Source organism: Rhineura floridana, chromosome 20 (assembly GCF_030035675.1).
Source record: "Rhineura floridana isolate rRhiFlo1 chromosome 20, rRhiFlo1.hap2, whole genome shotgun sequence".
In the NCBI taxonomy this organism is placed as follows: Eukaryota; Metazoa; Chordata; class Lepidosauria; order Squamata; family Rhineuridae; genus Rhineura; species Rhineura floridana.
The window spans coordinates 17,187,305-17,211,629 of record NC_084499.1 but is presented as its reverse complement, the minus strand read 5'-3'; the positions used below and the strand labels follow the sequence as shown (position 1 = coordinate 17,211,629).

The 24,325-nt window shown below is 46.3% G+C and overlaps 1 protein-coding gene across 6 annotated transcripts in view; it reads right to left on the bottom strand.

The window, feature by feature from the left end:
• Nucleotides 1-24,317, bottom strand: part of PRRC2B (proline rich coiled-coil 2B) — an 88,221-nt gene extending 63,904 nt beyond the window's left edge. For all 6 annotated transcript variants that reach the window (XM_061604405.1, XM_061604406.1, XM_061604407.1 and 3 more), the window contains exons 1-2: nt 23,082-24,317; nt 3,147-3,431 (exon numbers count right to left, since the gene is read on the bottom strand). The gene's annotated coding sequence lies outside the window, so the exon portion shown is untranslated. The remainder of the gene's footprint in view (nt 1-3,146; nt 3,432-23,081) is intronic.
• Nucleotides 24,318-24,325: the final 8 nt, after the last annotated feature.

Sequence of the window (24,325 nt, the reverse complement as noted above, 5' to 3'; positions counted from 1 at the left end):
CCCTTGAAGGGATTTGCAAGCAGCTCTCCTCAGTGCTTTGAAGCACCAACTTGATCTGGCAGCGCTTCAAAGCATGGCAGCGCTTCAAAGCCCTGCTGATCAAAACCCCCTTCACCTGATGGAACTGTGGCATCAGGTGACTGACAAGTGGATGACTCTGCCCACCTGTCAAATTTGCCCTGAGATGGGTAGGGAAGGATCTGGCTCTCCAGTCAGATCTAGGCCACATTCACACCATACATTTATTCCACTTTAAACAGTCATGACTCCCCCTCAAAGAATCCTGGGAAGTGTAGTTTGTGAAGGGTGCTAAGAGCAGTTAGGAGACCTTCCCTATCCTCCTTCCAGAGCTACAATTCCCCAAGTGGTTTAACAGTCAGTTCCTGTTCCCAGAGAACTCTGGGAACTGTGGCTCTCTGTGAGGGAATAGGGGTCTCCTAACATCTCTCTGCGCCCTTCACAAACTACACTTCCCAGGATTCTTGGTAGCTATGATGGTTTAAAGTGGAATAATAGTGGAATAAATGTATGGTGCAAACATGGTCCCAGTTCCCCGCCCCTGCGCTAAACTCTGGCTTACCACAGAAATCCTGTCTCCCTCCAGATATTGCTGGCCAACAGCTCCCATTGTCACTGATCACTGGCCATGCTGGCTGTTGGCAGTTGGAGCCCAACAGCAACATCTGGAGACATACAGATTTAGGGCGATGTCCAAACTGGACCATTATCTTAACCCCCAACAGAGGCAGCATGAGCCACTTCTAGGCAGACCGTAACATCAACCAGGAAGGGTATCCACAAGGCACATGCACACTGGTCAAGGATACCCTTCAGATTATCAACAAATTCTGAAAATGGGACACTGATACATCTCTTTCTCAAAAAAAGGGGGAGAGGAGGAAATGTACCCGATATTGAATAAGCTCCTTCCATCACACCCCAAAAGTTGAACATTTGGCACACTCGTGGTCTGAGGCATCCCGAGTACTGTATAAGAAGTCTAGAAGGGAGACATTTGTATTTCGCTCTCTCATACTTAACATGTACCCCAAATGTTTTTTGGGGGGGCAGAGACAGACTTTTAAAGTTAAAGTCTATAACATATATCTAGATCTCCAAAAGATTCACATCAACCCCTCTAACTTTACCTGTGGCTCTTGATCTTTAAACCCTTGGCTTTGGGAGAAAATGAGTGTGAAAGCTTGAGTCTAGCAGAAATCAATGAATAATAGCAAGTGCTCAGCATTGGAGAGGATCAAATCTAGCATTCAGCAACAAAAACTAACAGCAGCGACTCCACCTGCTAGGGAAGTAAGAAGCGCCCTTAAACGCAGGGCACAATCCACAAAATCAAACAGCACTGCACCTTTTAGCTCCCCACCCCACCCCAAATAATTTAAAGAGAGGTTGATCCTAGATACCAAGGCCACCAAAACCACAGTCACAATCCTAATTTTGTATTATACTGAAAGCCATTAAGAGTGGAATTCGGAATGCGACATCAGGTGACCATCTTGAAGACACGAAACACACAGATCCAACTTCCCAAATGTTCTGCTCTCATCATCACCATTTCGTGGTTGGGAAAAACCACACAACTTTGGTGATGCAAACCCAAATTCAATGCTCCCCAAAAAACCACAGGGGTGTATGTTTTACCCCCATGCCCATTAAATACCCAGTTCGGCTACAGCAAATTTAAAATTCCAATTTAAGCTGGGATGGGAGGGGCATCAGAACAGCTAACAGCCTTCATCCGCTCCAAAACACACACACACACCAGCCTCATAGTGGAAAATAAATATCACAACAATGTACTTCCAACATTCATTAAACCACGCACATACACACACACAGCTAATATCACTCATTTCTCAAGATAAGCTCTTGCCAAATTGTCTCTCTTCCAGTTTCAATCTCCGGGCCAAGATTTCCACTCCCCCTCAAAAAAAGAAGCAACCACAACAGTGCCACTGCAAAACATCAGACCCAAACTCAGACATAAGGATGAGAGTCAAAATTTATTTTTTAAAAAAGAATCCCCATCTCTCTGCATTTGCAATACTGTACCAAGAATAAACACAGGAAGCCTGCTCCATTTCATTTCACGACAACTCCCCATCCACCCCCTCCAAAAAGCCATTTTCTGTGCACGATCAGGTGTGTCGTAATGAAGAATGAGAGATGCAAGGGCACAGTTTTCAAAGATGCTCCCTAATATATATATATATATTACATGCATGGTATGTCACAGATGCAAATCCAAGGCAAGCGGGTTTCGTAGCTTTTGGCCACAGCGGAAACAAACACAGAGACAATATTCTGTCTAAATCTCCAGGCCTACGAAAATGCAGAGTCAAAACAATGGCAGGCAAACCTGGATTTAAAAGCAAAACACCAACCTGGACAAAATGGCAACGCTTTGAGACAATGCAGAAATTGAAAAGTCAAGGTTCTCCCAATCCAGGGCACCCAAAATATATTCAGTCACCCCCAATTATGCATTAATTGTTGATGAGGGTGGGGGCCGGCTGGGAGTAGAAAGGGGTGGGAGTTAAAAGAGGCCCACATCTTCTCCAGCCCTGAAGAGGAAATAGGTTTTGCACAATTTTGCACAATTAATAATCATTATCATCATTATTGGGTTGGTTATCGAAACTTCAGGTGGGGGGGGTGGAACCAACGCCCTTCCATCAATTCTCCCGTGCAAAATTTCCAATTCTCTTTCTGCACCCCTCAATAAATAAAAACTTAACTTAATAATCCCCAAGATAGCTTAAGGCTAGTTGATTTTGAGGGGAGGGCTGTTTTTGTGTTTGCATTCAGGCATCAGGGCTGGAAAAAGGGACTGCTTTGCATTTGCAAAACAAAAAATAACCCCCCAAATATGGGGCAAGAACGAATCTGAAATAACGTGGGAGGGTGGGTTGCGACCCCTTAAAAGCCAAAAGGGGCGGTGGGGAGGGCTAAGGGTGTTGGGGGGGTGTCTGGTAAAAAGCATTCCCCTCCATCCGTAGCGGGGGAAACTGGCCTGCTTCAACCCTTCCCTCCTCTCCCTCGCTCAGTCTCCATTTTATGGCTGCCCGGCCTCCCACCTCGCCCCCGAGAAAAGCCCCCCAAGCCCCGCTGAGCCCCCCAATACCCACCTGTGGTGGTTGTAGGGAGCCAGACGTGCCTGGGGAGCCGGGTGGCGGGGGAGATTGGGGGCTCGGGGGTCAGGATGGCTGCGGATTGCAAGGCAGAGGCGGCTCCGACCTCGCAGGCTTCTCGCGGCTGCCTCTTAGCGTCTGCGATGGTTGCCTCCGCCTCCTTTCGTCTCCTGCGAGAGGCCTGTCAATCCCCGGCCTGGAGTGAGCAGCTCAGCCCGCAGCAGGGCAGGCCTGCAAAACGGGACAGCGGCGCCTGCTGGGCCCGCCGGGGAAAGCAGGGCGCTTGGGCAAAGGAGGAGGAGGGGATGAAGGGGAGAAAAAAACAGAAAGAAAAAATGGGGTATGAAAGAAGATCTGAGAAGGGAAAAGGAGCCAAGCTGGAAAGAACACAGAACATGAATATGTACAATTATACTGAGTCAGACCATCGGTCCATCTACTTCAGTGTTGCTTGCTCTGACAGGCAGAGGCTCTCTAGAATTCCAGACTGGGTATGTTTCCAGCCCTATCTGGAGATGCCACCAGGGATTGAACCAGGGACCTTCTGCATGCAAGGCAGATGTTCTACCCGGAGCTATGGACCTTCCTCAGTAGGACCAGCGTTGGATATAACCCTTAATTTACATTAAAAACTAAGGATACTTAATCCTAACCCTGTTTACCAGTCAGTAAATTCTACTGCGTTCATTAGGACGTTCTTCTGAGCGGACATGGCTAGGATTGCGCTGTAGGGCTGCAGCCTTCATACCTGTGCAATCCTAACCGTAGGAAGCCTGCCTTGAACAGAGTCAAACCATTGGGCCATCTAGCTCAGTACTGCAGCAGCTCTTCAGGGTTTCAAACCAGCAGTCATTCCCAAGCCTGACATCTTTTGCATGCAAAGCAGATCCTCTGTCACTAGGCTACGGCCCCTTCCTCCTGCCAAATTGAGGTAGGCCTTTGGCATGATACAAACGAGTTTTTTTTTTTTAACCCAAGAACATCAGAAGAGCCCTGCTGGATCAAGCTGAAGGCCCATCGAGCCCAACATCCTACTCTCACCATGGCCAACCAGATTCCTAAGGTTGCAGCATTTGGGGTTTTTTAGGGCCCATCCACACGACTATATAATCTTCAGTGTTTTAGCTTTGTGTCCTCATTAATTCACCATGGTCCATATGACGTTGCAAACTAGTACGCATTTTCATGTTAGCAAATCTGCATTAGACATACCACTGAAAAACCAATGTGCTTTCCTAAACCAATAATCAATGGCATTATGGTCCGTGGGCTCGGACACAATGCCATGGACTTTCCGGCAATAGGGCATTCCTCTGTCGTATGCCAAGCCCCTTGTCTCCTTCCCACACAGTAGCACATCCACAAACCTGTGTATGCGTTGGAATTTAAAAAAAAAAGTTTCTGCGCTGTTCCAAAAAAGTGTGCAAAAAGCAAACCACCATTATCACTGAAAAGCAATGGACTTAGGACAGTATCTAATGCCCACACGTATGGATGCTTGACAATCAGGTTTTCACAATAATCCGACCACAAACAGGACATATATGGATCTCAAGGCCACCGGCCGAATATGGAAAACATGGATTTTGTGGTGAGGTATGAATGCCAGTGTGGTGTAGTGGTTAGAGTGTTGGACTAAGATCTGGAAGACCAGGATTCGAATCCCCACACAGCCATGAAACTCACTGGGTGACCTTGGGCCAGTCACTGTCTCTCAGCCTCAGAGGAAGGCAATGGTAAACCCCCTCTGAATACCGCTTACCATGAAAACCCTATTTGTAGGGTCACCATAAGTCGGAAGCGACTTGAAGGCAGTCCAGTCTCCTTTTGAACTGTTTTCCGTTCCAGCTGATCACTGTAAGAACTTTGTAAAGAAGAACCAGTGCCAGAGTTTGCTGTCTTCCCTCCTCCCTCACCACTCTTTTTTCCTTTTGTGACATGTCTCTTAAATCGTAAGCCTGCAGGCAAGGGCTGTATTTTTTTTATTGATCATATTTAAGCTGCTCTGGAGGCCTTTTTGGATGCAGTGTGTGTTAAAAATGCTTCAAAAATGAAGTTGATTTTATTAGATGTGGAGAGTGGTGATAATGCAAAGAAAAGGAGTGACTGCGAGGTGATCCTGAGATTTGCAGAAGTAAAAAGAGGAGGTGAGGAGGACTCTTGGAAGGGAGGGGCCCCAAACTAGCCCAACAAGGACTGGGCATGTGTTGTGAAAAGCTGAGTGGCTGTTGAGAGGAGCAAAACTGACAACCGGGTGGGAGGGGGAATGGAGTGGAGTGGCTAGAAAAGGCAAATGGAAGAAAAGACAGATATAAACATACCCAGCCATCCCCTCACTGACTCATCTGGTTGCCAGAGGGCAGAGATGCCATTTGCTGAATCCATGGCAGAATCCATTTGGAAGCAGTGACGACAACAGTCCACTACCCACGCCAGCTCACAGTCCACATCCCATTCAGATAGGAGGCCACCTTATACCAGGTCAGACTCTTTCTCCATCCAGTATCATCACCATGGTGCCTTCCAGGCATTGCCAGACTACAGCTCCCTTCATCTTTGACCATTGGCCTTGCTAGCTGAGGCTGATGGAAGTTCCAGTCCAAAACGTCTGGAGAGCACTATGTTGGCTACCCCGGGGGTACTCTGACTGCCAGCAGCTCTCCAGTATCTCAGACAGAGGTCATTCCCAGCACAACGAGATCCTTTGAGCACAGGGATGCTCAAGATCCTTTGAGCACAGGGATGCTCGAGATCCTTTGAGCACAGGGATGGGGATACAGTTGCCCTCCGTGTGTCGTGGGACTACAGTTCCCATCATCCCTGACCATTGGCTGTGCTGGCTGGGGCTGAGGGGAGCTGGAGTCCGACAACATCTGGAGGGCCCCATCCCTGGAGATGCCCAGGAATGAACCCGCAAACATGTGCATGCAAAGCATGCGCCCTGCTCCTGAACGAGCGCCCATTCCCAAGACCAATTGACCGACTCATTAGAGTACAGAAAATATTTGCAATATGTAGGAACATACTAGATCCTAATCCAGAGGTTCCCAAACTGTAGTCTGCAGAGCTTCATTCGGGTGCTCCATGGCGTGCCTGTGGATTTGCTGTTCAAGACAGGAGATGGCCCATCCATCGCATTAACTTTTCCGATTGATTTTTAAGGGTATTTTTAATGGCTTCTTTCATTTCTTACATATTGTATTTTAATTGTAAATGGACTGCCTTCAAGTCGATTCCAACTTATGGCGACCCTATGAATAGGGTTTTTGTGGTAAGTGATATTCAGGGGTGGTTTTACCATTGCCTTCCTCTGATGCTGAGAGGCAGTGACTGGCCCAAGGTCACCCAGTTCTCTTGATGGCTGTGTGGGGATTCGAACCCTAGTCTCCCAGGTCCTAGTCCAATACCTTAACCACTATGTATTTTACTCTATTACAAACTGAAATCTCTGGAGATCAAATTGTAATACAATAAAATACAACATAGAAGAAATGAAAGAAGAAACAGATGGACAATTAATTACAATAAAAAATTAAATACGCCACAGTAGGTTGTTTTGTTTTAATGATATGTTTTTAAATTGACCTCTGGGAGAAGGGCAGGAAATAAATATTGTTGTAACAATAATAATAATAATTAATTTTTAAATCCCTGTATCTTTTCTTCTTTGATTTTATACATCCTGTGAGCTTAACCACTTAATTTTGCTATGGTGTACTTGTGTTTTGCTCACTAGAGGGCACTATGTGATAAAGACTGTACAGAAAGCCTTGACTGTCATCTGATGAACCTGCTACACAAGTCAGACTCGCCAAAACAACAGCACCGCCATTAGCAGCATGACTTTTAATTCCACCACTCGTCCTTTATCGCTTCCACACCTTTAAAGTGCTCTTATACCACATTAACAGTCATGGCTCTCCCCCTCTCCAACAAAGAATCCTGGGAACTGTAGTTTCTTAAGGATCCTGGGAATTGTAGCTCGGCAAGGGGGGAGATCTCCTAACAACTCTCAGCTCCATTAACAAACAATGCCTTCAGGGTTTCTCTGGGGGAAGCAGCCATGGGCGTTAAAGTGAGTGCCTTAAATGTACGGCGTGGAGGTAGGGATGGACAGTCCTGTCCATTTTAGTTCCCTCATTTTTTTCCAATTTTGAATGCAGTTCTCCACATTTCTACAGCGATTTGAGGGGGGGGGAAGTCCTCATGAAAATTCTCCAGAATTTTAGTGCAAATTTCTCCTAATAAACACATTTTTGAGGCAGTTTTGACTAATGTACACAGTTTTGCAAGCCATTTCTCATCATACAATGCATATTAATTTTTAGGCACACTGTCCCCTAATATATGCATTTTTGTAAACATTGTTTGGTTGGCAACCTGCATCGCAAAATTCAGATAAGGGCAAATATCGAAGGATGGCTGTGTTTCAGTTCTCACATTGTTTCGGAAAGTGTAGATGTGACTTAGGCTGCGTTTAAAGCACATTTAAAACACATGACGTCCCCCCAAGAATCCTGGGAAGTGTAGTTTGTTAAGGGTACTGGAAACTGTAGCTTTGTGAAAATAACTCATGAAACTTTTTCAGCATGTTAATACACATTTCTCCCAACATACACATTTCTGTATGCAGTTTTGACTAGCGTACACATTCTTGCAAGCAATTCCGCCTAATATAATGCATTTTTCCATGTAATTTCCACTAATATATTCATTTTTATGCACACTTTCCCCTAATACGTGCATTTTTGTAAAAACTGGTTGGTCAGAGCACTGCACTGCAAAAGTTGGATAAGTGTGGGTTTTGAAGGATGGCTGTGCTTCAGTCCTCGTATTGATTTAGAAAGTGCAGATTTGATAGATTTGGCTTAAAATGTGAACTGAATCAAATTTCTCACCTGTCCCCACCTGCCTGTGGGCTTCTCAACAGGGATCTGGTTAGCAGCCCTCAGAAGGAGGGATAGGCCCTTGGTCAGATCTGGCAAAGCTCTTCTTAGGTTCTAACAGCCAGATTCTGGCATAGGAGCAGGATTTTTAAAAACTGGCCTTGTGTGGGTTTGAGGCAGAACGCCAGAAGGGGCCATCTTGGATAGGCCCCAGAGCTGCTCTGCCTTTGGGGGAAGCAGGGTGGCCAGGTGCAAAGACAGGATACAGGTTTTGAATGGTTGTGTGGCAGAGAAGCTATATTCAGGCTCAGCACTGTGGTAAGCACATGCTGCTGTCCCTGGGGATGATGGGGGGAATCTCAGGCTGAGCCTGGCTCTCCAAAACTCATAGCAAAAGGAGCATCAGGCCAGTCCCTGAGAATGAGAGGCAGAGGTGTAGTCGTCCAGGGTCTCAGGGGGTCTTAGACCCCTTACTTTATTAGGAGCAGGGTCCCTATGTCTCCAGCATCCTATCAGCCAATCAGCATGAAAGGGGAGTGTGTTAACCATTCAGAAGAGTCACCTAACATGCTTCCTTGTCCTTTCCTGCTGATTGGAGCCAATCAGAGTGAAAGGAGGTGTGTCAGCCACCGAGAATACTCTTTCCAGCAGCTAACCCTCTCTTTTGTGCTTATTGGCTCCTAGGGACATCTGTTGTTGTGGGAGAAGGCATTAAGAAGGATCTCATTCTCAGCTCAGCAGCAAAAAAAGAGGGATGGGCGTGGCTGTGACTATCACAAAGGGACCCTGCGCTTCTGAATTTGTCACCACACTACTAATGGGAGGAGAGCCAGGTTCAGTGTTCCGGCCTGGTGGCGCAAAGCTGGTAAAGAGCTTTTAACCTTGCTCAGGAAAACACACAGATACACAGTGCGTTCTGCAGTCTCCAGGGGAATGACAGGGGGGAGGTTGGCCGGGAGATTGCAGCAGCACATCAGCTGCGAGGAAGGGGTTATGTGGGATATTAATAACCTGCTGAGTCAGAGGGGGTCTAGGGTTCCAGGATCACAAGATGCAGATACTGGGCCGGCTGGCAGGCTGGAGGGTGTCTCCCTCCCCCCTTTAATGCCACATTCCCTTCCTACTGATAGAGACAAATGGGAGACAGACAGAAAGAGAGAAGCATTGTAACAGCTAAGCAGTTGGCTGACCTTTCTAGCAGGCACCAGCATGAGGCTTAATGTCTAAACCAAAAGCTCAGCTCTAGAACGAGCAAAGGAAGAAAGCAAGGCAAGAGCATCTCTGAACATGTGCAGAGTGCCTTTTCTATCGCTGCAGAAAAATGACAGGCAACTGCTGTGAATGTGGGATTAGGTGGGCAAAGCTTCCAGGTGTTGTATCCAATGCTTGCCCTACTCAGAGTAGATTCATTGAAATTAATGAACTGTAGTTAGTCATGTTTAACTTCAATGGATCCGCTCTGAGTAAGATTAGCCTTGGATACAGCCCCAGGTCATAGGAAAGGGCCAAATGACAGGTTAACATTATTCTTTTTTTTATTTAAAGGGAGTGGGTGCTTAAACTGTCCACTTTTTATCCTGAAGAACAAGGAGCCTGGAGGTCCCAGTCTAGAAACTAACAAACTATAATGCATTATATTAAGGGAAACTGCTTGCACAAATTTGTATATCAGAAGTGCACACCAAAATGCTGACAAATTTTCATGAGGACCTGTTGGGAGAAAAAAATCACAAAGGAAAAAATTGTGAGCAGAACTTAAGACTCGGAAAAGGAATGAAGATTTGTCCATCCCAAACTGATCCTGCAACCTTTTGCATACAAAACATGTACCATAGATCTGTGGCCTCTCTGCGAGGTGTGATTTCAAGAAACTCACCGCCTTGCTACTATTGATGGAAGAAGGCAGCCATTTCTGTTCCAACCTGCCTTCGGCAAAATCAGCACTGTTTCTGTTCTGCTGCATTTCAGGTTTTTTGCCAATACAACATTATTTGTCTCACCGGTATTTAAACATACACTACGTAAGTTTCATGACTATTTGTGTAACTTACATCTCTTTACATATAAAGGAAACATTTTAAAAAATGTAAAATAGTGTCATTAATTACACATCACTTGCAGGCAGGGTTGTGGCGAGCTAAGTCCTACTCAGAGTAGGCCCATTGAAATTCATGGATCTAAGTCATGTCCATTATGTTCAATGGGTTTACCCTGACTAGCGCTACATACAACCCTTAAAAAACAACAGCAATGTGAACAAATACGGAACTTCTTTGCTTGGCTGGTTTCCATTCCTAACCACAGATGAGCACACACATCGCAGCAATTTCCATTGCCTTTTCAGTTTGCATTGAAGTTTAATATTCCTACTCGCTCCCAAAAGCCACATCATCCCCAACCAAAGCACCGGAGAAGAAATCTAAAGATTCCCAACAGAGCAAGCCTCTGAGAGTTGGTAAAGCCCCCAGAGGAAATAACCGCAGACCAAAGGGATGCCAAAGCGACACTAACTGTCCCTCCCGGCACAGAGCGGAGCTGGGGGGACTGACTGGTGAGATCAATCAGAGTCACATGCCAGATGGACAGCCCCACAGAGGAGGGAGCCATGCTTTGTCCAGAAGCAGACCCTTGCAGCTACCTCTGAAGTGGCGTTTCAAGCCCTGCTTGGCTCTCTTTGAAAGCTGGCCATGAAAGCTTGATCCAGATGGCTGACTGTACTTAGACACAGTCTGCCCTCTGGGGCCACCACTGTTATGCTTTGACCATCAGGGAGTCATCAGGTCTTTGCTCTGACTCAAGTGTGAGAAAATCTTTGGCTAGTAGCTGTTGATAGCCTTATCCTCCATCAATATGTCTAACCCATGTTTAAAGTCATCCAAATTGGTGGCAGTCATTGCCTATTGCGGGAGCGAATTCCATAGTTTATCTATTACAGTAGCGTAGTGGCAAATTCAGAAGTGCAGGGTCCCTTCTACAACCTTCTAAGATGAATTTGGCCAGGCTTGAATATTGCTTTCTGCGTCTCTATCACTGTCACCATTTGACTGTCCTTTCTCACTCTTGGAGATATTGCTTGAATGACTGAGTTCAGTCTCTACACGTTTATCCCCTGCTGCTACCAAACTGTTTGATGATGTAGATGGGATGCTGTCATCAGGATTCACTCTCTTTTTTTCTGTAGTTACAGAATTCTCACTCTCCACAACTTGGCTTTTTGAAGTAGGAACTAACAGGAACTCCTTTCACTCTGATTGGCTTCCATCAGCAGGCAATGACAAGGAAGGAAGTTAGAAGATTCTTCTCAGTGGCTAACACACTCCTGTTTCATGCTGATCGGCTCATAGGACGCTGGAGACCTAGGGACCCTGCTGGGAACTGGCTCCCAAAAAAGTAAGGGGTCTAAGACCCCTGAGACCCTGGATGACTACACCCCTAGCTTTCTTTTCTCTGTCCTGAGTCTCCCAACATTCAGCTTCACTGGATGTCCACAAGTTCTAATATTATGGGAGGGGGAGAAAAATGTCGTCCTTTTTTTCCACACCATGCCTAATCTCACAGCGCAGCGTGCAGGTTTTTCCCCATTCAGCTGGAACAGGACCCCTCTCCCCATTTCGCTCAGCGTCTCCCAGCTATTTCCTTGCCTGCTGGCCAGGGTTCGTCCCCTTCTCTGCCTGCCTTGGTTGCATCTCTCTCTGAAGGGAGGCCGGTGAAAGGCCTCACACTGGCAGGTACAGAAAACCTTCCTTCTCCTGTCGCAGAGGCCATAGATCCTCATTCATCCCCTTTTTCAGAGGTCAGAGCCATGGGGCCCATTCGTTTCAATCCGGCTGCGAGCCTGCAAATCCTATTGGTGGGGCTCGGATAAGTTACTGTATAGATATTTATTGCTTGGCGCTCAAGTTGTTCTGCAATACGGTAGCGGGCATCCTAGAGGACTTTTCAAGGGTACAGCTCCCTCCCCCAAATCACAGGTATGATTCAAACACAGCCTAAGCTCATCCTTGTACTCCTGCCCTTAGTTTTACCATCACCACATCTATCAAGTCAGACTCCCTTGATCCGTTGAGCTCAGCACTGTCAACACTGATTGGCAGTGGCTGTTCAGGGTTTCAGACAGAGGACATTCCCAGCCTTCCCGGGAAATGCTAGGGATTGAACTTGGGAGCTTCTGCATGCAAACCATAAGTTCGACCACTGACCCATGGCCCTTCCCCTAAAAATGAAGCAAAGTTCTAGTCCGCATGGTTCTGAATTAAATGCTGATTTAAATAAGGACATAGGAAGCTGCCATCTTACTGAGCCAGACTAGCTCAATATTGTTTATACGGTTACATTTTGGACCTTTTGCATGCAAAGTATGTGATCTGTCACTGGGTTATTGGTCTTCATATAAAAATAAAATTAGACTCCAGCCCTCACAAATCTGAATAGGAATATGACTCTTGAGTAGGAACATAAGCAGCCACTTTACATCAAGTCAGACTGCTGGTCCATCAAGCTCAGTACTGTTGACACTGACTGGCAGCAGCTCTCCAAGGTTTCAGATGGGGCTGTCTCAGCCCTGCTTGGAGATGCCGGAGGTTAAATGTTGGACCTTTTGCACGCAAACCAGGTGCTCTGCCACTGAGGCATGGTCCTTTCCGAGGTAATTTAATGCACAATTAGCACAATTTGCTTCTCATTTTCACCAACGTGGCAGATGTCAAGACTACCGTCAATGACAACCTGTGGGGAAAAAAAAATCTTGCCTGAAACGGATTTCAACTTCCTTGACAAACGGGAAAGGCATGACTTCTGACATGCCGGCAAATCAGATCGACGAGCTTTGACCATTTCTTTTAAGCCGTAACGAGTTAGATCTTTGCTCTTTCGCCTTGCCTGTGAAGTTTTTGCTGGCTTTGCAAACCCAGCTCTCCTAGATGAGCAATTCCTGCATTGGCAAAAATCGTGCAAAAATGTGATAGGAACAGGAGAGTATCTCTTTAACAGAAGAGGATGGAGCACCCATCATTATGTACTTATACACATCTTTATTTGTGTATACAAAATGTTTGTATCCCTTCTACAGGGGAAAGGCTGTAACTCAGGGGCAGAGCACCTGTCTCGCATGCAGAAGGTCCCCGGTTCAATCCTCGGCATCCCCAGGTAGGTCTGAGAGAGCCCCTGGCCTGAAACCCCAAAGAACTACTGCCATTCAGTGTAGGCAATATAGAGCTACAGACCAATGGTCTAGCCCAGCGTGAGGCAACTTCCTCTCTTCCAATGTGGAGCCTGGGGTGGCTAACAGCAAAATAAATATAACAGCAACGCAAAATGAAAACAAAGTTAACGTTATAAAATCTTCTAAAGTATAGAATCAGGAATAATGATCTAGAAAACCACACCCCCAAAATTGCAGTCCAAAGCCCGGCCAAATAAAGAGATCCTAAGCCTCCTCTTAAACATCTCTACAGTGGGGCAGACCAGACAGGAACATAGGACACTTCCTTATACTGAGTCAGATCATGGGTCTATCTTGCTCAGCACTGTCTGCACTGACAGGCAGCAGCTCTCTAGGGTTGTCAGAAGGGGATTCTCTCCCAGGTGTATGTAGAGATGCCGGGGATTGAACCTGGGACCTTCTCCATGCAAGGCAGATGCCCCACCACTCGTCATTTGGGAAGGAGTTCATGGGGTGGGAACACACAGTGAGAGACGCTCTTGATTTGCAAGGTTTTCCTCACATGTACTTTGAGAGGAGGTGAGGGCAACTGGTTCACTCCAGATCTGTGACAACAGCCAGCCGTTGACCAACTTCCTGTTCAAGATAGCTCACTTCCTCTTAACCCAGCATACTAATCTGGTGCAGACAGACCAGCCTGTAGAAAATGGAATGCGTACATCTTATCTCCAAGCGGAAGCAGACAGCGTCGCCACAGTCAACAAGTGGGCAGGCACCCGTGTCTGCGAGCAGGGAGCACTGAAAACAGCGACAGGAGACCTTTTTTTCCATGTGAGAGCCACATTCCCAGACAACTTTCCAAGGGCTGCACAACAGTGGTGGGCAGGGCCAGAGACACAAGTGGGCAGAGCAACAAACATAAATATTACCTTCACACTGTAGGCTAGTTCAGTTAGTCAGTCAAATTTATTTGCTAGAAATGATATTTACAGTACGGAAACAGATTTTAGCAATGGTGGTCCCCAGCACACAGGACCCCATGCTGTACAATGAAAATTTGTCTGATCCTTTGGGCTACTAAGGCAAACATAGGGTTGTAGCCAGCTAGACCCATTGAAATTAATTGATCTAAGTTAGCCGTGTCCATTATTTCCAATGTGTTTATCATGAGTAGGACTAGCCATGGATGCAACCCATCAAAACATTGGGTGGTATTCAATGATAGAACTACCCAGAGTAGACCCATTGATGTTAATGGAGATGGATAATTAAGGTTCATTAATTTCAGTGGGTTTACTCTGAGTAGGACTTAGTTGAATACAACGCCTTACATGTAGCATAGTTCTCCCCATGCTTCAACAAATAACAGATTTTCTCCCTATTATTATTAACAATTTAAAAAGTCCTTTGTGAAATCTATCCTTAGGAGAATTATGTAGGGAGCAATACAGAACATAATTAACAGTGTTTTCCATCTCTTCCTGGCTGCAGATACAGTTTACATGTATTCTAAAACATCTCCCATCCAAATAGGCCGCGGGCATAGTTTGAAATCTCAAAGCCATGGTTTTTACACACACACTCTGCATCCTCCATCCAGACAAGCAAAATGGACTGCCTTCAATTCGATCCCGACTTATGGCGACCCTATGAATAGGGTTTTCATGGTAAGCGGTATTCAGAGGGGGTTTACTATTGCCTTCCTCTGAGGCTGAGAGACAATGACTGGCCCAAGGTCACCCAGTGAGCTTTATGGCTGTGTGGGGATTTGAACCCTGGTCTCCTAGTCCAACACTCTAACCACTACACCACACTGGCTCTTCTAGGACACATCCCAACCAGGCAAAAACACTTGAGGATGGTGCAAAGCAGGGCCAGTGAAGGGTGTAGCCTGGTGAGAGTCCTGAGGGCCAGACAGAGAGGCTGAGAGGGCCTCATTTGGCCCTTGGGACTGAGGTCCCTCACCTCTGGCCTACAGAATAAAAATCCTTCATATAAAACAAACTTGATCCTGGTGTTTTGGGTAAGACAAGCATTTTTTAAATGTTTATTGAAGTGTAGCCTTAAGTCATCACTGAGTAACAACTGTCATTTATAAACATGTTAGTCTCTTTGCAGTGCTCTGGGTTGACTCAGGATACCTCCTCGCTTTGCATGCAACATTTTTTTAGGGGCTTGAAGGCGCAGCTTAAAGAATCTAACCAAATTCAGGGGTGTTGTATCAGTGGCGAGACACATCCATCACAAGTCTGCCACCCAATAGCTTCTTGAAAAGGGAAAGGGGGGAAACACAGGAAGGTGGTGACATTTGCAATGCCACCGCATAAACCATTACCTTCAGTGCATCCCGTTTTGTTCCTTCTCCAGTGTTAATGCATAAAGACAGATGGCTCTCCAGAATGCTGTGGGCCATTTGTTCTGCTTGAACAAAATGGCCTTTGGCGTTAATCGCCAATTTGTCCAAATGCCACAATTAAGAGCTTTGAGCTCCACAGACGGTTTACCCACCCAAAGAGGAAGGCACCGTCACTTGGCTTAGCGGAGCTTCCTCAGACAGTCTGCAGAGTCTGTCTACAGCTCTCGCTCCCCACCTAGTCCCAAAATGAGTTCAGCACCTTGGAAAGTGCCTGAACATTCAGACTAAAACCCGGAGCAGATTCTACTGCCCCACCGACATACACCCGCCAGCCACCACTGCTCCCCACCATTCCCATGCAGATCCCCCCCCAAGAAAGCACAAGGAATGTACTACGGTGGCCTTCCTCAACATGGTGACCTCCAGATGTTGCTGGATTAGCAGTAGTATAGTGGCAAATTCAGACGTGCAGGGTCCTTTCATATCAGTCATAGCCATGCCCCTCCCCCTTATTTTGCTGTGGGGTTGAAAATTAGATACTCATTCTACCACAATTGACATCCCTAGGAGCCAAGAAGCGTGAAAGGGGAGTGTTAGCTGCTGAGAAGAGTCTTCTCAGTGGCTGACTCATCCCCTTTCACTCTGATTGGCTCCAATCAGCAGGAAAGGTCAAGGAAGCATGTTAGTAGATTCTTCACAGGGGCTGACACTCCTCTTTCATGCTGATTGGCTCACAGGATGCTGTAGAGCCGGGGACCCTGTGGGGACCCTGCTCTCAAAAAAGTAGAGTCTAAGACCCCCCTGAGTCCCTGGATGATGACACCCCTGTGGATAAGTGCAGGCTCATCCATTAGTGAGTGGGACACTGCCCCACCAACCTCAGTCTGTACCCAGCCAGCCCTTGCCTGCCTGCCTTCTCACTTACAACCAGTGTAGGGCATGGCCCTGCCTGTCAGCTTAGTCTCAGTGTTGCCCTTGTAGAACTCAGTAGGGAGGGAGATGGGGGCAAAAAATGAATGAGTGGGCTCCGCCTGCCATTGGCTCTGCCTCCACCTGCTGTTGGGCTCCATGCTTTCCACCCCACCATGCCCCAAGGGGGACCAGCCCCCACTGTGTTGGACTACAACTCCCATCAGCCCCAGCGATTTGTAGTCCAAAAGGTCTAGAGGGCACCAGGCTAGGTAAAATTGAACTAGAGATTTCTGGATTTGCATCAATCTATTTGGTGCTGGCTTAGAGGGTCTTTGGCGAGATGCTGGCTGCCACCGCACCTGCCTCTCAAAATGGTATTGCTCATTAGTCTGTTATGGTGTCTCACAAGTATAGCAAGCCAATTGGAGCCCAGCTCTCTTTCAGATTATGGGTTTCTGAGGCAGTGTGCATTAAGTAAAAACTGTGTGGATCTCTGTGGAGCAACCCCAGTTTAGCTGAGCCTCCCTGCCCACTAGACTCTTGACCTACAACGAGACTTCGCTACAGGCGGTGGCTAAAAACAGCCACACCAAAAGGTGCCTTTCCCTTTAGCTCTCGTGAAATGAATTCTTGCATAACAGCATTAATAACACAGACAGACACACAGAGAGTGTGCTGTCTTTGCAGGATCATTCTTCCTGCAGGGAAACAAAATTACACTGCCCCCCCCCCAACAGTATTATATGACTTTGGGGGGAAATGTTCCTGCCGTTCGAGGACATGCAACTCTGCATAGGCAAAGCAGATGCTATTCCCTGCCATGTAAAAACATACCGCAAATGCAAACCGCCACATTTTAGTTGTACCTGGGGACAAGGAGGATCTGTCTATTTCAGCTTTCTCAATTTCTCATTTTTGCAATCTTAAATTCAGTTCTCCACATTTCTGCAGCAATTTGCTATTTTTTTTAAAAAAATCTCATGACAATTCTTCAGCATTTGAGTGTACTTTTCCCCTAATAAACACATTTGTGCATATAGTTTTAACTAATGCGCACATTTTGCAAGTAATTTCTCCTAATGTGATCAATTTTGTATGTTCCTTTCACTAATATATTCATTTTTATGCACACTTGCCCCTAATATATACATTTTTGTAAACATTGGTTGGAGAACTGAATTACAAAATTCGGATACGTGTCTATTTCAGGGATGGCTGTGTTTCGGTCTCGCATTGTTTCAGGAAGTGCAAATTTGATAGACTTGGCTTTAAATGGAAACTGAATAGAATTTTTCCTGATCCTTAGTTGCACACCTCTCTCACCTGTAAGTCCAGGAACAGACCTGCTCCTCAATTGCATGGGGCTGATTTCTTTCCCATACCACATTAAAACAATTCTTTTGTTTTTAAAAACTAGCATTTCATTTACAGAATGCATTTCAAGTGTGTATAAACTGCTTCATATGCAGAGCCTGACAACAACCCTTTACTGAAGGCCAGCTGTGAACAGTCCCAAAATTGCAGCTGCGGAGGCTGAAACAAAGAGGACAAAGTGGCTTGCTGGAGTTTTCTCACATGTCAGGAATGAATCACCTTTAAGCCTCTCTCGTGCTTGATGGACGTTAACATCACATTAAAGAGATGGTAGGGAGGAGACATTTGTAATGCCCATGAACATTGTGGACAAAGTAGGGTTTCACCAGTGTTAGTCATGCCCAGAGTAGACCCACTGAAATTAATGGACCTCAGTAAGTCATCTCCATTTATTTCAATGGGTCTGCTCTGAGCAGCATCAATGTTTATTTATTTCTTTTTTTACATTTATACCCCGCCTTTCTTTTCATCATAGAAACTCAAGGTGGCTTACATATGGTTCCCAGGCGGTCTCCCATCCAGGCACTGACCTGAGCCTGCTTATCTTCAGCAGGGAGCTGGCCTCGTGTGCCTTCAGACCATAGCCTGGTCATTGCATGTTGAATGCAATCCTTAATTTTTGACTCTCACATTACACAAACACATGCTACCACCCGATTAAAGAAATCTAAGTTGAATTGTTATCTTCATTGTTCAAATAAATCTGCACAAATAACTAATTCACAGTGCTGAGCCAAATTGAACTATGGTGAGAATGTAGAAAGCCGTCTTACACTGCATCAGACCAACAGTCTACCTAGCGCAGTGTTATCAATACCAGTGGTGGCTGGTGGCGCCATGTCAGTGGGGCAGGGATCTTTGCTCCGGGGTTTGGTCTGAACTTTCAAGGAGCTGTCCAAGTGATTCAGCACCTTGGACAGCTCCTCGAACGGTCAAACTAAAACCCAAAGCAGATTTCTTCCCACTGACATGTAGCCACCAACCACCACTGGTCAGCACTGACTGGAAGCAGCTCTGCAAGGTTTCAGACTGGAGGCATTCCCATCTCTAACTGAAGGTGCCAAAGATGGACCCTGGGCCCTTCTCCATGGAAAGCATCAGCTCTGTGGCCGCCTGATGGCCCTTACCCTAAAATCTGTTGTTTACCCTTCACAGGGTAAAATTCCCAGCACACTTAACAAACTGCAGTTTTCAGGATCCTTTGGGGGAAGTCATGGGCTTTAAATATGCCTTTTATGCACCAGAAAAGTGTGGGATAACACTCGCATTGATGCAACGTCATCTAACCTCCCCGCAAAACAAATCAGAACAATTGCTCTCTAAATAGTCAATGTCGTCTAATCTCTCTGCAAACAAATCAATAAAAAGGTTGTCTGGAAGCAGCCCAAAACAGCTTGTGAAGCTTACAGGGAGAACACCAGAGGATAAAAACTGACGGATTCTCATTCTCTCTCTCACATTCTCTCTCTCCCCCCCCCCACATGCCTGGAGGTTCCATTTTGTGAGGTGCTCCGCACACTTCATTTCCCCCTATACAATTAAAACCTCTTTTGCTCCCAAATTTAATCAGCCTTAAAAGTCCAGAGCTGGAGGCATCTCACACAATATAAAGAGCAACCCTGATTGCTTCTCTGCGTGGGAGAGGACCAGATTGCATCTTTTGTATCGAAGTGTCACAGCTACCCAATGGCAGCTTTGGGGATTTGCATCTTGAGCTCTCATAGGATAGCGTCGCTCAAAGCGTTGACAGCAGAGGAACACTTGTTTATCTTGAATTAAAATTGGGAGAGCCAGAGGGCTGTGTCTCACTGCATTGTTCATCAGCCACACTTAATGGGCAGAACGCTTTATGCCAGCACTGCTGACTTGGAGGAGCATACAGGCAGGTCCACCCCGCTTCTTGTCTGCAGCATTGCAAGTCAGTAACAGGCATCGGAACTGGGAATGCAATGGGATACTCCTGCTCAGGATGCCAGCTAGGCATGCCCTTTCCCAGGAAACTCCATTACATTCCTCTCTACTCCCTGGTTTTTCGACCCTCTCCCCTGAGAGTGGCCACTGAACATGCTCAGTTCTCACTAGGTTGTTTATTTTGCGGCGTGAGTTGCATGCTGGAGATGGGGGAGAAGTTCAATTCAGTTTGCACATCTGAATTTGCACATCCCAAAACAATTTGCAAACCAAAACACAGCCACCCTTCAAAATCCTCCAAATTTTGCAATGCAGTTGTCCAGCCATGTAATGTATACATATAATAGGGTAAAGTGCCCATTCAAATGCATATATTAGTGAAAACAATATAGAAAAATGCATTGTGCTGGGAGGATTGCTTTGCAGAAATATGTATATTGGCCAAAACTGCATACAGACATGTGCATTTTAGGAGAAATTTCCCTTTGACACCTGAAATGTAAGCATTTAGGACCCACCCTATTTTCTGTGATTTTTATAATTTTAAGTTGTTTTTAATTGTTTTTAATGATGTATTTTAAACAGTTGTAACCCGCCTGGGACCTCAGAGTGAAGGACAAGTAATAATAATAATAATGATGATGATGATGATGATGATGATGATAGCTGATAAAAAACAAATCCTTATGAAAATGTAACAAAATTAGCAAATTGATGTGAAAATATGGAGAACTGAACTTTAGATTGGGGAAGATGGTCTGAAGACTTCACTGCCCTTGCGAAATCTGAACATATTTCATGTAAACGTCAATCTCGTGTGAATACCTGATATAGAGTTACATGTATTGTCTTCCCATGGGCCTTTTTTCACATCAGAAAGCACAGGCAGCCTGAGAAGACTGCAGAGTGCTGGGGAAATATTTTCAAGAAAGAAAAAAAAAAACACGCCCCCACCTCCAGACACTTCGCAATGATAAGTTAGGTTCAAAAACCCCCAGCCACCGAATGCTAGAAGAAATTCTCAAATGTCCTAAGAATGAAGCAGAAGAATAGAAGCCTCTTCCACAGAGGAAGAAAACATACAGGAAAGTGGAGGACAGATTTCAGCACAATTTTAATCAGGACAGATTTCTGGCTGGTCAAACACTGTGATCGAGGATTCCAGGCACTGGGAGGCAAGGCCCAAACCAGAAGTCCCACCACTGTCAGAAGCCTTCCTGCAGGGCTAGAGAACTTCAGGCCCGGAGCCCAAATGTAGCCCTCCAGGCCTCTCCATCTGACCCTTGGGACTCTCCCTATGCCATGGCCCGTGCCCAGCTACACCTGCCCCCTGGCCCTGATCCACACCCTCCTCGAGTGCTTTTGCTTGGCTAGAATGTGTCCATCAGCTGTGATCAGATCCTGCTTGCCTGGATGGGACGGATGGCAAGACAGCTGTGTGGGAGTGTGTGTGTCTGTTGCTCAACCTGCATTGGCCTCTGGCCCTGCCCACCATTGGCATGTGGCCCCTGGAAGCTTCTCCATGAGGGAATGTGGCCTTCGAGCTGAGAAATGTCCCCAACCCCGTCCTACTGACAATTTTACATTGCTGCAAGGAGGCCAGCGTTCTTGGCTCGGCCTTCCTGGGGCCTCCTTCCAGCTTCTAGCTAAAGTGAAAGTGGCGGCGGCGACTGGTGGCTCCGTGTCAGTGGGGCAGCAGGGTGCTGAAGCGGCTTGGATGGCTCCTTGAAAGTTCGAACTAAAACCTGGAGGGGATTCCACTGCCCCACTGACATGGAGTCATCAGCTGCCACTGAGGGGAAGTGATTCCAACAAGTCTCCTTTGAGTCTGGCATGGTGTCAGACTAGGACCTCTGTGTCATTATAAGAGAAAGACATTCTCACACAGGAAGCAAAGATGAACAGGAAAAGGAACAGAGACTTGCAAACGAAGGCAGATGACTATGCAGTTTCTTTCGCTGCTGATCAAGAGAGAGAGGGAAGGAGAAATCAAGTCACAAATCATATAGCATTGCAGTTTGCAACCCAGCCTGGAAAGCGAGGGCTCAGTGACTATAGTAACAGAACAGCACCCTCCATGGAAAAATGTACAGTGGCCACCAGCAGTGAATAAAACAGGACCAAAATCAGTACGATGCAGATGAACAAAAAAAGTGTGTGTGTCTGTATTGAATGAATTAAGTGAACCTAGAACCTGGGATAAAACTGAAACAGAATCAGTTAGCAAAGGGCGTTTCTGCTTTTGGCATGGTGGCGCCTTAAAAATGCATGTTCTGTAAAAAAAAAAAAAAAGGCAAATCTGGTGCAGAAATATAACAATTTTGCAAAATTATATACCAGGGTGTGGTACCTTAGGGCCCACAGGCCAAACAAGGCCATCCAAGCCTCTCTAATTGGCCTTCAGGACTCAGACCACACCCCTCCCCGGCCCTGTTTCACACCCTCCTCCAGTGTTTTCTGCCTGGCTGGAAATGTGCCCTTGAATTCTGATCATGCCTCTGGCTTGCCTGGATGGCGGCGGGAGTGTGCGTAGAAGCCACCCTCCTGTGCAAAGGTAAAATTTGCATCCATTGCTCCACCCACTTTTGCCTCTGGCCCCAACCACAAGTGGCACGTGGCCCTCGGAAGGCCCAGAAGGGAGCGTGGCCCTCAGGCTGAAAAATGTTCCCCACCCCAGTACATGCAGAGGGTAGGGATGGAAAGATCTGTCAGTTTCAGTTCTCAGTTTCTCACTTGTCTAATGTTAAATTCAGTCCTCTACATTTCTGCAGCAATCTGCAATTTTTTTAAAAAAAAAATCCACATGAAAATTCTCCATCATTTTAGTACGGATTTCTCCTATTAACACATTTTTGTAGTCAGTTTTGACAAAGGTACACATTTTTGCAAGCCATTTCTCATCACATGAAGCTTTTTTGCATGTTAGTTTCACTCATATATTCATTTGTATGCACACTTTTCCCTAATATATGCATTTTTATAAATATTGTTTAGTTGGCGAACTGTATCCCAAAATTCTAATAAATGTGCATTTCGAAGGGTGGCTGTGTTTCGGTTCTCATATCGTTTCGGAAATGGCGAATTTGATAAATTCTCCTTGAAATGTGAACTGAATCAAAATTCTCACCCATCCCTAGCAGAGGCTGGAATCATAGATCCACAAGGGATGGCACAAACACCAGCGCTCCAAGAAAGTCAACTCAGCTAATAACTCAGCAGTGGATTGCGTTTTTCGGCGCAGAGACATGAAAGAGGCTTGCAGGTACTGGGCTCGGCTGCTTGCCTGCCGCTCTGGAAGAGGGTCATCTAACATTTTATGGGCACCTACCTACCTATCTTGTGGCAAAGTACTCGGGTGTTGAAGAGTTGTGGCAGACCAGCGAGGTAGTGGCTGATGTTTGGATAGCAGCTGAGTTTAAATTCCGAGCTTTGTCCAACTCCCGACTCTTTAAGCTGGGGGAAGACACGGAAAATAATTAACTGAAAGAGAAGTTGTCAGGACCATGAAGATCGAGAGTGGGGGTGGATTTATTGCAGGGGGAAATGATTTGTTGAGGGAGGGGGAGTCTCAGAGGGAAATAGGTAGCCTGTTCTGTTGTGTTGGGGGCCGCAGCCACTATCGTGCCCAGGAAGAGTGCTGCGCCTGGGATGTGCCAATTGTGTGAGCTGGCTTTAAGGGTGCCAAGCGTGGTGGTTGGCTTGCCAGGCGGCAAAGCCTGTCTCTCAACTGTGATGGGATTCCTTCTGTGCACTTTGCTAGCTAATGCCTCTCCAGTAACTTCCCAGGCAGGTGGACGCTTGTGAGGGATCAGTTGTCTATTTAGCTGCTCCTTGCACTGACTGCCAAACAACAAACAAAGAGGTAGCAGCCATCAGCTGAAAAGCCGCCTACATCTGCCTCAGTAGGCATTTCCTGTCAAGGTGATTAGCTACATCTAATCTTTCTTTCAGCCCGAGGGCCACATCCCCATCCGGGCAAGCTTCCAGGGACCACATGCCAGTGGTGGGCAGGGGCAGGGACAAAAGGAGGCAGAGCAATGAGTGTGAATGTTCAGTAGGCTAGTTTCTACACACACACTCACACACCCCTCTCTGTCTTGCATCTGGGCAAGCAAGAAGCGTTATGTTGCTCCCTCTCAATGTGGGCCTGCAAATTCTGGGATGTGACATCGAGCATTCTTACCCTATTCTGGGTCGTGCTAAGCCTCAGTCCTGCAAGACCGGCTAGCTCCTCCCAAATAGTGGGGGCCCACCTGCTACTACTATGCCTTTCCTCAAGAGACCTTTAATTAAGGATGAACGGGGCAGGGAGAGAATCATGCCCACACTGGACGTAATTTATTATTTGTTCAAGTCTGGCTCTGTGCCTGACTTGAGTGAGAGACAACAGTTGCAAGTCACCAAAGCAAAACAGCAGTTCACTAGGAATTGGCAGTTGTAGCCTGGAGTTCTGAACTGTGTCTTTAAATCGCCCAATGCGGCGAGGGACAGGGTGGACATGGATTCATTCAGCTGTCGCCTATTTCAGTGTTCACCAACCTGGTGCCCTCCAGATGTTTTGGACTACAATGCCCAT